Source organism: Heliangelus exortis, chromosome 1, assembly GCF_036169615.1.
Source record: "Heliangelus exortis chromosome 1, bHelExo1.hap1, whole genome shotgun sequence".
NCBI classification, from domain to species: domain Eukaryota; kingdom Metazoa; phylum Chordata; class Aves; order Apodiformes; family Trochilidae; genus Heliangelus; species Heliangelus exortis.
In genome coordinates, this window is record NC_092422.1 from 85,407,543 (window position 1) to 85,419,693 (window position 12,151).

Genomic DNA, 12,151 nt, shown 5'->3' on the forward strand with positions numbered 1-12,151 from the left:
CTTGAGTTGTTTTTTGTGAGTTTGTGGACAGTGATTTTTCCTTAGTATCTTAAATCATTAGACACACATATGCAACAGCCACCATACCCTTGCTCTGCTCAGTATGATCCATATGTATATATAGAGATGTATAGAACAACAACACAAGTACCTACTTCTGAAGGGTGACTTCAGTTCTGGTCTCTCCTTCAAGCACTTTTGTATGTTCTCTCACTTTTTGGTACAAAAGCATTGTACACACTGTAAGTGCAGACCAATCTCAGCCTTGGTGTCAGTGGGCTCCAAACCAGAAGCCATTTGCAGAGGGGAAATGTGGTTCAGGAGGCCCCTTCTCATTGGATGTGAGCAGGTGCTTGCAGTGCCAGAGGTAACCACTGCACAGAAAAGGTTGTACAGACAGTATCCTGTCTCCTGAGCTGCTTTTATCATTGTTTGCTGTGTTGAGGATCAGCCAGCCACTACTGGTTTCTCTGGGGAAAACCAAGCCTGAACAGGTTATTTATAAAATGACTACCTGCATTTTCAGCTTCAGTTTTCCCATCTATCTTGGACTCACACCTGCAAATTACCCACAGCAGTCTTGGAAAGAAGCAGCAATGATGGGTTTTGAATACACTAAACTGTAGTGTTAAATGCTACAGGTCAGATGACAGGTTGGATTAGCATCCACTTGAGAGGCATTTTTATAGCTGGGGATGTGACTCGTGAATTGCTGTTGGACACATATGTGCATACGTTCTCCCCAGCTCCAGCCATTACTGAGCAGGGATCCCGATCCCCACGTGCAAGGAAAACCCTGTGTGTGCAGCCTGGCACAGCCACAGTGCCCACCTGAGGGCTTGGGGTGGGAGCAAGGGCTCTCTCCTGACTATCCTTTTGTGGCATGAAATAGTTCTGCACTCTTACACGCTTTCCCTGGGGGGATGTGTCCTCTGCCTCAAAACCACTGTCCATGGCTATTCAAAAATACTCATCCATACGTGTATTTGTGGCTGAGAGACAGACATTTTGGTGCTGACTTGAAACTTGATCTCTGAAATTTACAGCTTTTTGTGTTCATGTGCAAAAGGGGGGGAGCCAACACTGTCCAGCTTCACTTTTCACCTTGTGCACACCCCTTTCTGTTGCAACTTGTTTGGGTGGTGAAGTGCAAGTTCAATCTGGCTGTACTCACCTCAAACTGTTCAACGGGGCCAGCTAGAGTGGACCCCCCTCCACGGGGAAAATGAGAGGCTCACTGCTGTGGGAATGGTAAGTGGTGAATGAAATGAAAGAGATTGATTAAAATTGGCATTTCTGAAGCCCCTGCAGCTTCCAGGCACCACGCTGCTGCAGCGAAAGGGCAGTGTTTGTCAGAGCTTATAGACCCATTTCCATCCCGCTTTAATGCCCTTTCTAACAATCAGAACGATTTCCCTGTTTAAACATTAAACATTCAGCTTAAATATTAAACAGCCAGGCATCATAAACCAATTTTGAAACAGAATGGGACTGAGTTTGTCACTGACAACTTGCTGAGTGAGCTGCTGAGGCTGAAGCCCCACGGAAATTCAGCTTTCTGCTGGCGACCAAGCAGAGTCCTCACCTGGGGCTGTGGGGTGGGGAAGTCTGTGGAGACCTTTCCTGACCAAGGGTGCTCAGTGCCCCAGCTGGTGGATGAAGATCCCTGTTCTCCCTTGGCAGAGGTGGGAGATGCTCTGTCCTCTAGAGGTAAAGGGTGAGGGCTGGGGAGGCCAGGGCCCACACCAAGTCATAGAATTCTAAAATACCTGGTTGGAAGGGATATCGAGTATCATCTGGTCCACCCCTTCTAGGTAGGAACATGGTTTAGTTGTGATGGCCCAGCACCCTGTCAAGCTGAGTCTTTAAAATGTCCAGTGTTGAGGAATCCACCACTTCCCTGGGGAGATTATTCTGATGTCTGTCTGTTCTGATAGTGGGAAGTTTTCCTCTGGTGTCTAATATGGATCTCCCCGGCATCAAGGAGTCTGTCCATCCATCTATCAGCACCAGGGTGGAAACTGAATTGTATTGACATGCCTGAGAAACAGGAAAGCCTCGGGTGAAAAGGCTGCTGTTTGATGCTTGGAAATAAATCAAAGACCAGACTAAGCACTGGCAGAATGAATAACAGAAGGAAAAGAGAGAAAAAAGTAGACTAATCCTCCATACTAGCAATAAAATAAGAAGCACCACAGAGCAGATAGATTGGGCAGTCTGAAATACATAGGTGGAGATGATTCTTGTGAGAGAACTTGCCTCTTTTTTAACTCAAATCGCTGCTTTTGCTTACAGATACCACAGCAGTGGTGCCCTAACCCCTCACAGCATGTCACATAATTAACATTTCATCACTGAGAGACACAAAAATTGGCACAGGAATGCTCATTCCTGTGACATTCTTGTGCTGCCCACCTTCTGTCTCACCCCCTCCCCTCCACTGCAGCTCTCACCTGTGAAGAGCAGGATGGCTGCCCCTTCTCTGGCTGCCATCACCCAGCTCCATGGGGATGAGGACCTGGAAACAGGACTGTCTGCTGGGCTAGTGAGAGCTGCACAGGCAGGAGGTGCAGGAGGAGAACCATCAGCTGGCTTTTTTTGCACAGGCAGCTAAGCGTGGCTTTCCAGCCCTCATCTTCTGCCTGCCAGAGAGCCCCTAGAATGAGCAGCGTGGAACCTGGCAGCCAAAACCCCACCACATCAGAGCTCTGTGAAGGGATCACAATCACAAGGAGAAGCATCAGATTGCAGGAGCCTGTGCTCAGTGGATGTGAACCTCCCTGCTGGGTCAGGCAGCATCCCCCCAGCTACTCTTCTCATGCAGGACAAGGAGGAGGTCTGCCCAGATTTATGCAGGGTGCTAGAAGTACATCCAGCCTCAAAACCCCCTCTGGCCAAACAAGTGTTGGCAGCCCGTGCCTGGTCTCTTCAATGGACATTCACAAATGGTAATTTCCAGTCTGTTGTTTCTCCAGCCTCTGTTTCCACACTGTTCAATCTCCTTTCCTGGGATGAAACATAGCCCAAAATACCAACATAAATTCACATGATGTATCTGAATGAAAATACCAGCCAGGGGGACATGCCAACATTCTGCAGTCTGATGGGCCATAACAAGCAAGGTTTCCCATGTCTCACTGACCCGGTTCAGCTGCAAGGGCTTTCCCTGGCCAGCAACCACACTGAGAGCAAGCTGGAGGCTGGTCCTAATGTGCTCTGCACAGAGCCCAGCTCCCAGTTCCTGACAGCAGCATCAGGAAATAGACAAATGTAGAAATCCAGGGAGTCTTCTTCTGTGGAAACAAGAAGTTAGTCTATTTCTTTTGGTCTGTTTGTCTTCCTTGGAGCTGTTGGCAACATGCAATTTCACTTTGTAAATATTCCCTGCAACAGTTACTTTCCACACACATGGAGAAAGCAAATTTCATCTTGGTGAAAACCCAAAGGAGTAAATTAAATGTGCTCTTTGTTAGTGAACTGTAACATTTTTTTTCCCACTCAGCTCCTGCACTTGGCAATAGATGCTTTGGGCTCCAGTTGCAATTCCTGTTTTGCTCGTTATTTATAGCACTTGGCTTCCCAGCATCTGGTTTTTTGTTTTGTTTTGTTTGCGTTTTTTGTCTCCTCCTCTCTTTGGGTTCTTTTATGGGCTCACCTTATGCAGCAGAGACAGAAAAACTTAGGACAAAGGAGGAGCAGGGAGAAAAATGTGAGAAAATGCCCTCCCAAGTGAGAGGGTATTATTTAGGAGGGAAAAGGGAAGGTTTAGCAGAGCAGTGCTGGCTTCCCTCTGGGTCAGCAGTTCCCCCTGAGCTGCCCATCTCTTCCAGAGATCCCAGGAGATGTGATGTACACAGCCCTATAACCATGAACTGATCAGACAGGGTCTGATCACAGAATTTGTGAATTTGCACCGCCTGTGACCTTAACCAAGCACAAAGCAATACAAGACAGGTGTCCTTTGCCATCTCTGTCTTCCCACTGTCACTCTTTCTCCGTGAAATGTAACTGAGAGCTCCGCTGCCACTCATGGTGCAAGGAGACAGCTGCCACTCGTGCTGGGGCTGAGAATGAAGCAATGGATGGAATTTCCACTTGTGCTGGGATTCAGACTCCCACGGCCAGACCCTTCACTTGAAAAATTGGATTGTAGCCTGAGCACCATCATTTCATCAAAACATTGGTGAAATCCAGGATGTCTGGCCAAATTTCGAAAAGCAGAGCCTAGCATTTGCGGTAGAAGGGGGCGGGGGGGATGGACAGACTGCTGTCAGCAGACAGCTGTGCCGAAGCTGGGGCTGACCACCCCTCCGCTGCACCGCAGCAAGGACAGCAGGGACTCAAGCCCGAAATAAAGGCTGCCATCTTCTGGCTACACAGTAGCAGTGTTTTATCACGCTAAAAACAAAAATGTGCCAAGAGCTTAGCACTTTGATTTGCAGGAAGGTCTTAACGGGTACTTAACGCGCTACTTCTTACCGTTCCCTTTTGGGGAACCCAAAATACCGAACTCTGGAATGGAAATACGTGAAAGGAAAGGATGCAAGTCCCCAGCTCCAGGTCCTCGTTCTCACCCGTTTTCAAGCTCTGCTGTGACCCCTCAGAAGCAGAGAAAGGCAGGCTCCATCCCTGTAGCTGCCGCTTCCCAGCACCGAGCCTGCCCCTGGCAGAAGTGAGGACCGTAACACGGCTGCTGCAAGGCAGCACTGCAAGGCTTCCTCTGAAGTGTTATCATTCTTTTCTTAAGCTTGAGTCTTTTCTTCTGCTTGGCAGCATGCAGGAACTGGAAGGAAAGTGCACAAATCCTAAATTCACCTGGGCACTCCCCTCCTCTGCAAATAGGGTTCCTTTGGGGATAGTTTGCTTTCTGGATATAGATAGAGGTGTTGGCTCAAATATGCAGCCTCTGAAAAAGCACTCTGGCCAAACTCTGGCTCATAAAGAAGTGATTGGGAAGTAACATAGATTCTAATTTAGTTTAATATTCTCATTCCACTTTGGGCTGAATTGGCAAGTGGAGGCTGGAGTAACATCTCCCCTTGATTTTGATTAAGTGCAAGAATGTGTTCCAATTGTTTAAGAAAATGACTACACAGCCTGATGGTACATCTCACTGCCTCAGACCTGGAATAGAAGTTTCCCCATCTGAAATTATAATGTAATTTCTCCTAAATGTAACACTGCTGTGCAAAGTGTTTTCTTACAACTTGGAGCATATGCAAATTGGGAGTGAAAAGCAGGAGAGCTGACAAGGATCCCTCAGTGCATTATTAATACTTTTCCTTGTCTCCCTTCCTTCTCATCCAAGCATCAGAGCACACTTGAGTGCACTGTTGAATCCCAAGGGTAGAAGCAATCTGAGACATTTGACAAACCCAGTCAGACAAAGGCTGGTGGTTCTGCTGGGTACCACTTCCTCAAGTGCTTCTTTACCAAGTCTCTGCTGACGTAGGGAAATTCAATTACTACTGGAGTTCAATGACTTAATGCCCTTGGATAGGTGAGGCTGATCTGTATTTGCCCAGACCCTTTGTGCTGTAAGTCAGAGGAATGGATCACTTGGATTTAGATGAGGCTTTCCCCCCCGCCCTTAAAGTTGTGGGCTTGTGAGAAAGGAGTCTACAGAGCCTATAGATGCCAGTGTAAATGGAGCTGGGTGGATATTGATTATTTTGTTAGGCCTGTTCTGCTAAGGAGTGATTGTAAAAATTGCTAACAGAAAAATCCCTTTGTATGTACCAAGACCCAACCCTGGGTGAATGCTAATAACCTTTTATTTCTAAATTAGAAAAAGTATCTCTTGCAGTCTGTAAAAACACAGAGTGAGGCAGACAGAACCCTTAGTGTGTGTTTCACAGCTGATTACAGGTATTTAAAATTCATCTTTGAGCTCTTCCAACCTTGCTTCAGAATAGCTTATGGCTACTGACTGCACAAGTCACACAAACTAAAATCAGCTCACAGACCCTCTTATGAAGGTGTTCTGGGTTTTTTTGGTTTTTTGTTTTTTTGTTTTTTTCAGGTTTACTTAGCACTCAGCAGCTAACTGCAGGCTTTACTAGCAAACATTGCTAATATTCCAATAGACTGGAATATTGTGCCTTTCTTTTCCTTTTCAATGACCAACAAAATCATTGTGTGGCCTGCCTGCCTGCCTACAGGACAGCTCTGTATTAACATACTGCATGTACAGCTACCTATTAACATACACTTAATTAACTTGGCTCATGTTAGATTCACAGGGTTTGCATTATTCCTGATTGCATTTTTCCAAAGCTAAATATCCCAACGAAGCATTCAAACCCCTAATTGCCATTAGAAGTTAATGGGAAGTGGAGAAGCTGATGGGAGAAGTAGAGAAGTTGATGGGAAGCCTAGTTCAGTGTCCAGTGTCTGTGCCACCTGCACGGGGCTGGTTTAGCACATATGGCCCCTGGAAGAGCTGCTGCCTTTTGGAGCAGCAGATGGAGGTTGTACAAGGTGCCTTCGGGTGTCTAAAAGGCACAAGGCAACTGTGTTTCAGCTCCTGAATCACCCTCTAGGTGGGCAGATATCGTGTTCTTTGAAAACATCTAATCTCGTTATTAGTATCTTTGCAGAAGTGAAAAACAAGCATTAGACATAAAACATCTCCTCCTGAGTTCACCCCATGTATTTGAAGCACAGAAATAAGACACTGATGTTAGAAACCCCACCAATTTAGGTATCCTTCCACACAGAGAGCAAGGGAGAAGGATATGTCTGTAGGGTTCCTCCAGTCCCACACAGGTTGAGTCACCAGAGGAGAAGACCCTCTTTCCCCACTCACCACACAGAGGATCAGACAGACAGGAACTGTCTCAGCAGCCTTGTTGATGGAAGCACCTCAAACAAGGTGGCAAAAACTCAGTCCCTGATGCATTAGTCTAAATTAAACAGCAAACCTCCCTTTGTTTCCAATAGATACCAAACTGTATCTTCATTCCAGAAAACTTCAGGCCAGTTTTGTCTTTCATTCTTGTTTTTTCTGAAGCAGCTCTACAGGCCCATGGGGAGTGCATCCTGCCTGAAGGCAAAACTCATCAGTCCCTCAAACATTTTGGGGTTTTCTTCAGATGAGTAGATTGGTATAACTGCCCAAGGTGAGAACTAAAAATGATCCTCTGTTGTCATACTAGAAGTGAGCTCTGTATGACTTAGCCAAATGATTTGCAAACACATAGCTGATCTATCCTCTCCTGAACAATGAGTGGGATTTTTTATTTGTTTTGTCAGTAAATTGTACCAGTATATAGTATAGGTGCTATACAATATGCATTTTTCCTGCACTAATCTGTCCAAACAATATTTCTGTACACTGAACTGCTGGAAATAATGAAGACCTGACATAGTCTCTTTGACACGCACACTGAAAGATTTGTAGATAAGTAAATAAATAACAAAATAATAACAACAAGAATTCATAATAATAATAACTCAGTAAATCCTTTTGGGAAGCCACAGAATATGTCTGAACAAAGGGTAGCTCAAATATGACCCAAGGCAGCAATGTTTGAATCATAACCATTTATAAGGTACTTTGAGGGCTTGTGAAATGTCTTGCTGGTTCTGATACATTTCTTAGGGGAGAGAGGCTTTAGAGAGCATGCAAAGGATTAACTGAAGATATTTGCTTTCATGGTATTTGTACTCCTTTACAACTTCTAAGTAATAATGAAAGTTAAGCCTGTACAAAGAGCACTGCAAGCTTTTGATGCATTTTTCACATGGATGGTTATGCTTTTTCTAGTATTCATATACTATGTTTTTGTGTGAAACACAGGTCCTTTCCCAAAGCTGAATTTGTTCCTCAGTTACATTATCTCTCTAGCACGGACATGGAGCTGCTGAATGAAATTGAGGCTGAATGAAATTAACTTTTACCTCTCTTTTCTTCTAGTTTTTTTTATGCTTACAGCACACACTATTTGGTACAAAGTCTTTTTCTTCCCATGTTCTGTTACAGCTACATAAAACATGCCCTTGACTCACAAGCAGCTATAAAACATGTCCCTGCCCATACATGTTCTGGTAATCATGGTGCTGCAAGAGAGATAAGTTCATGATGGGGACACTCAAAATCCACCTACAGCAATCAAAAAATAATTTCTAAATGTAAGCCTGTTAGCCACCTGTATACTAGGAAGAACTATTGCCAAATATGGTTTAATCTTTGGGGAGTTTTGGAGAGGTTTTTGGCTTCCTTTTTTTTTTTTTTTTTTTTTTTTTTTTTTTTTTTTTTTTTTTTTTTTTTTTTTGTGGTTTTTTTGGGGTTTGGGTTTTTTTGGTTGGTTGGTTGGGTGTTTTGTTGTGTTTTTTTTAATCCTTCTTTCCCTCTTCTTTATAGACCTTGCTTTACTGAGAAAAGCTGAAAACATCTTACTGGCTTCAGTGTGAAATGTGTTACTAAGTAATGCTCACCATCACAACCAAGTCAGAAGGGGCTTCCACAAAAGAAAACATGACATGACAATATTTATTGATCCTAATTACATTAAAAAAAGTTTACAGCTGTCAGATAAAAATATCTGCAGAGCCTATTGAAAAAGGAACTTAAGAAGGAAACAGAGGGAGACAGTCACCACAGAGGCACTTGAGAAAATGCTACAGTTATAAAAGGCACAAATTCATCACACACACAGCATAAATATTCCTGCAAAGTGAAGTCACCCTTTTTTTTTCCAAAAAGAGTGTCAGACATCACTGAACACTGACCTGTACACAACACATTATAAGTGGCAGTCTATGACAACGTCTAAATGATTTGACTGTAGAGATACTCTGAAAGCAAAACTGCTTTGGCCATCTCATATTTATCTCTATTGAAGAACACACTGTAAGATCAAGGTAAACTTAAAATGGTGGAGATGGGAGAGGGAGTGTTTGTCCATTTAAACACAGGTCAGATTTATTTGAGACCTTTCATAATCTGTGATTTAAGTGGGCTTGCTCCTTATCTGATAACAGTGGCAGATCCATTGTCACTTTATCCTGGCTTCCTTTTGCATCCAAGTACTTTTAAAGGACATGCTATTACTTCTTCCTCAAAAATACCTTTCTTTCAAGTCTCACAAAAAAGAAAAAAAAACCTCAACTAACAATTTCTGCACTTCTGTGAAGTGAAACGATATTCCCATTGAGGACACAGAATGTTTACTTCAAAATATGTCCCTAGCTTCTCCTCCAGGCTTTAGGTTCCAGTAATGAACAATTCTGAGACATATAATTAATTGTGAGTAATGTATTGTATTGACAGCAGATGTGCTATTTGGAATCAAGATCTGCACTGAGAAAAATAATGCACTCGCTAAAGTAAAGACAAGGTGCTGCGTCAGATCATGCATTTCCTTGTTAATGTCAAATAGTTTATACAATTAGATTTCAAAAATTTTGTTAAAAACATATTTTCATGCCATGACTGACATCCTTTCCATTACTAGCATAACGGTATACAAGCAAGTGAACCTCTTTTTTTTTTTTTTCCCTTTTCTAAACCCTTAAGAGCCTTACAAAATATGCATGATAACACAGATCAGTTCATAAGAGACAAATATAATTATTTCCACAGTTGTTCCTATCATACATTTTACAAAGCTGATGAATTGCTGGAACTTTCATGATAGAAGATTTCTTATCAGACAGATTAATAAATTAAGAATATAGCATGACTGGTTACCTGTTAAACCAGACTTTTGTTCCTCTCTTTGAAGGCTTGGCACAAAGGAATTTAAAAAAAGTAAGCCAGTTCTAACAGTTCCCTCTGCCCACGGGGAAGCAACTAGATTCTCTATCTACATTTGTCAATTTTCTCATCATACTGGTATCCACATAAACAAAGTGCCACTTATTCCTTTTGCATGGAAGATGTTGAAAAAACAGCAGCAAACCTTTCTTTTTAATCTCCACAGCATCATCATAGCGAGACACATCTGTAAAGACAAAAGAGACCATTCCTAATGCTTTGGCAGTCTGGAAGGAAAAGGACAGAGACTTTTGAGTGCTAATACAGATGCTGCAATTCAAACCTCCTAGCTCCACCAGATTTGGCTAGAAATATAAGAGGATTCAAAATTAATTTGGGATTCCAAGATGCACCTATTTTTAGTAGCAGCAGAATAACGTGAGAAATGCTTCACGATATTTTGGGGTTTTTTCCATTTTTTTTTCACTTTGAAAGAAATAAGAAAAAATAAGAATGGTTTATCCCTATCTACACTCATTTATTTTTTTTAAATTTACCATGAAAAGTTTTGTTTATAATTCAGTTCAGTTCTAACTACATCTAACCTCTTTTCCTTGGATTTTCTGCACATTTCCTTGTTAGACTGGGAAAACCTCTGCCAGATTCAGGAGCAAAGAAGAGAGAGATAAATTTTGGACAGGAATAAAACCAATCTATCCTCATTAGTCTCATAGATCTGCTCCCCTTTGGAGACCTGCAAAGTATTTCTAGGGCAGAGGCAGGACTTGAATTCCAAATAGTTTTGGCAGAGAAATCATGTGCAAATGCAGCCCTTCTTTATGTTAAGTATGCATCCACTGTCTAGCACTGACAAATATTGGGCCAAGGCTTTAAAAATATCTACTCTAATTTAGGTTCCTGTGTTTATTTCTGGCCTGAGAATAGTCCGAGTTGCAAAAGCTCTGAATGTAAACAGTCCCCATACAGCTTTTGGTTCCTAATTCATTTAGTAAATAAATCAGACAGAGAGAAAGCCATGTAGAAGCACTCTGTGGTAGGCAAATGTCCCAGCCAATTAGTGCTCTGTGTGATACAAAGAGAAAGGCCATATGTATACTGCTGCACTGTTCTACTGACTTAAAGATCTTTATGTCTGAAAGTCCCCCTATGCATTTTAAAAGGCTGTTATGAGGATATTAATTTGTGATAAAATCCAAGATGCTGCTACAAGAAGATTTTGAACTGGCTCATCAACTTAAAAAGAATGAAACCTAAGGGCCAGAAATCGATGCCCAGCTCACAAGTATTACAGCTTTATAAGTAGTTTAGTGGATTTCCATGGGACTATTTGGAGAATGAAGTACTACTCTGCACAAGCAAGATAAGATGCTAACAGCCCAACAAGGTCTGCCTGAGACTGCTGATACATTTCTACCATCTGCTCACACCAGTTGTTGAATGTATTCTTATTATACTTCTCTCCCTGTTTTTTTACTGCAGTGTAACTTTTTACATTTAAATAGACACTGGTTGAAGGGTAAAGTACAGCAAATCACCTCCGAAAAATTTTAGACATACAACTTTTCTCAAACCTAATGTGCTCTCAGTTATACCTGTGACTTCCTCTTTTGTGTTGGTCAGATATAAAACAGCAGAAATACCTAAAACAAGGTACTGTGAATGTTGACAGGTAGGGCCCTAAGGTTTTGGTGTCTGGGGTCAGATTTTATCCTCTTTCAAACTGCTGGTAAGGTACCAAGCTAAGGAGGGCAGAAGCACTGGCATGTGACCAACCTATCCATGTTCCTCTTTGATCTCTCCATCATTTAGGTCCTTGATTAGTTACCAAAAGTACATGGTCAGTACAACACTGCACAGCAGGCAGAAGTGGAAGTGCTAATCACAACAAACTGGCTGTCTGGAGAGACTAAAGCTCTCCATCAGCTCTGTTGAGCATGAAGCAACTGTTGGGAGGGCAGATGAAGTTTGGGATTTTTTATGCTTACACTACAGTTTCAAACCCACTGTGCCCTCCCAAGCAAGAGACAGCCTCAAGGTGTTAGAAGTATAAAAATAAGTAAATAAAAGAAAGGAAGGAGATAATAAAATTATTTTGAAGAGTTTTTATGGACAGCTTTAAAACATCTCAGAGTAGGCAGAGGTTAATTTATTCTTGTGCCATCTTTCAGCATCTTAGCCAGCTAAAAGAGGACCTCAGTGACAAAGGGATGTCAGTGTAAAAGAGGCTTGAAAGGCTATACCTATACCACCACATTATCAAAGGTTCTCCATTTGTAGTAAGGTCCAACAACCTGATCAGCCATACTGCTGCACACATGAGCTGTAGTCTGAAGCCTGCCCATTTTCTGGGCAGAGGACAGGGGATGGACTCAAGTCAGACACATGAGCTCTGCCATTTCAGGCAGTGTGAACACAGATAGGAGCCTGAAA

At 42.6% G+C, this 12,151-nt stretch overlaps 1 protein-coding gene across 2 annotated transcripts in view; it reads right to left on the reverse strand.

Moving 5' to 3' along the window:
• Window positions 1-8,480: 8,480 nt before the first annotated feature.
• Window positions 8,481-12,151, reverse strand: part of LOC139799423 (amine oxidase [flavin-containing] B-like) — a 53,201-nt gene continuing 49,530 nt past the window's right edge. For both annotated transcript variants that reach the window (XM_071751453.1, XM_071751464.1), the window contains one exon: window positions 8,481-9,947. The gene's annotated coding sequence lies outside the window, so the exon portion shown is untranslated. The remainder of the gene's footprint in view (window positions 9,948-12,151) is intronic.